This window comes from Cucurbita pepo, unplaced genomic scaffold (assembly GCF_057944985.1).
Source record: "Cucurbita pepo subsp. pepo isolate OVF unplaced genomic scaffold, ASM5794498v1 scafford_26, whole genome shotgun sequence".
Taxonomy (NCBI): Eukaryota; Viridiplantae; Streptophyta; class Magnoliopsida; order Cucurbitales; family Cucurbitaceae; genus Cucurbita; species Cucurbita pepo.
In genome coordinates, this window is record NW_028257931.1 from 10001 (window position 1) to 12500 (window position 2500).

Here is a 2500-nt window from a genome sequence, read left to right on the forward strand (position 1 = left end):
CCCAAGTTAGAAGGCCACATTCCATGCTCAACAAGTCTCATGTCGCACGCCCAAAGTCATTTGACACTACCCCACCAAGCATGTTCCGCCACCACGCAGCCTTCAAAACATAGGGCTAGCCCAAGGAAGGGAGGCATACCACAACAACGTCCCACACTCAACGAGGTTCATGCCGCACTCCCGAAGGCACCCGGCTCCACCCCACCTTGCATGTTTCGTCATCGTACCAGCAACCATCCACAGTCCTCACACTAGAGATTCCCAGTTAGAAGGCAACATCGCAACATTCCGTGCTCAACGAGGCTCATGTCGCACGCCCAAAGGCACCCGATTCCAACCAATCAAACATGTTCTGGCACCACACACCTTCAAAACATAGGGCTGGCCCAAGGCTAGCCAAGCATCACCACAACGTCACACACTCAACGAGGTTCATGCCGCACGCCCGAAGGCACCCAACTCCACCCCACCTTGCATGTTTCATCATCGTACCAGCCATCAACCATCCTCAAGCCAGCCCAAGTTAGAAGGCCACATTCCATGCTCAACAAGTCTCATGTCGCACGCCCAAAGTCATTTGACACTACCCCACCAAGCATGTTCCGCCACCACGCAGCCTTCAAAACATAGGGCTAGCCCAAGGAAGGGAGGCATACCACAACAACGTCCCACACTCAACGAGGTTCATGCCGCACTCCCGAAGGCACCCGGCTCCACCCCACCTTGCATGTTTCGTCATCGTACCAGCAACCATCCACAGTCCTCACACTAGAGATTCCCAGTTGGAAGGCAACATCGCAACATTCCGTGCTCAACGAGGCTCATGTCGCACGCCCAAAGGCACCCGATTCCAACCAATCGAACATGTTCTCGCACCACACACCTTCAAAACATAGGGCTGGCCCAAGGCTAGCCAAGCATCACCACAACGTCACACACTCAACGAGGTTCATGCCGCACGCCCGAAGGCACCCAACTCCACCACACCTTGCATGTTTCATCATCGTACCAGCCATCAACCATCCTCAAGCCAGCCCAAGTTAGAAGGCAACATCGCAACATTCCATTCTCAACAAGGTTCATGTCGCACGCCCAAAGGCGCACCCAACACTGCCTCACCGTGCAAGTTTCACCACCGCACGGCCGCCGTCAACCGCCCTCGTCCGCCGACCACCACCCCCACGCCCCTAGCATATGCCCATGTGCGGCGCATAGTGCTTGGGGCATGGGGGTGGCGGAAGATATAGGGGTACCCCCGTGCCCAGCCCATGCAGACTAGTCACCCCCCTATATAGTACATTTTGAGGCATTTTTGGTCTGCCAGGCCTAGATATGATTTTTCTGAGCGGTCATACGACCAAATATCTCAAGTTTTAGAATGTTTTTTTCTATGAACTCAATTGATTCATGAATTGGACATTCTAATGGATCTAGAAATCAAGTTTCATAATTTTTAAACCAACCAATTTTTTTTAATGAATTTTTAAATATTAAATAATAAGAAATTAGAAAAAATATCTAGAGTTGACAAAAAAATCTGAAATTTTGTGAGAATCATTCTTTCATGTTTCTTAGCTCCCAGAAAAAAATTTACAACAAACTGACCACTCCACATGTACTTCCACAATTAATGGGTGATGGATGGGGAGCACGCGCGGGCGGGGCGGGGGGCGCGCGCGCGGGAGCACGCGGGCGGGGCGGGACGGGGCGCGCGCGCGCGCTGGGACGCGCGGGCGGGGCGGGACGGGGGCGCGCGCGCCCTGGGACGCGCGGGCGGGGCGGGGCGGGGGCGCGCGCGCGCTGGAGCATGAGGGCGCGCGCGCGCTGGAGCATGAGGGCGCGCGCGCGCTGGAGCATGAGGGCGAGCGCGCGGGGGCAAGCGGGCGGGGCGCACGCGGGTGGGGCAGGGCGGGGCTGGCGAGCGCGCGGGAACGTTCCGACACTACCCACCGTGCGCGTTCCGCCACCGCACCACCGCCGTCAACCGCCCTCGACCTCCGACCACCACCCCGACGCCCCAAGCATATGCCCATGTGCGGCGCATAGTGCTTGGGGCGTGGGGGTGGCGGAAGATATAGGGGGTAGCCCCGTGGCCAGCCCATGCAGACTAGTCACCCCCCTATATAGTACATTTTGAGGCATTTTTGGTCTGCCAGGCCTAGATACGATTTTTTTGAGCGGTCATACGGTCAAATATCTCAAGTTTTAGAATGTTTTTTTTCCATGAACTCAATTGATTCATGAATTGGACATTCTAGTGGATCTAGAAATCAAGTTTCATAGTTTTTCAACCAACCAATTTTTTTTAATGAATTTTTAAATATTAAATAATAAGAAATTAGAAAAAATAGCTAGAGTGGTCAAAAAATTCTGAAATTTTGTGGGAATCATTCTTTCATTTTGCTTAGCTCCCAGGAAAAAAATTACAATAACCCGACCACTCCACATTCACAACAATACAAGCATTGAAAATGAACATTCCCTTTTCACGGGTATTGGG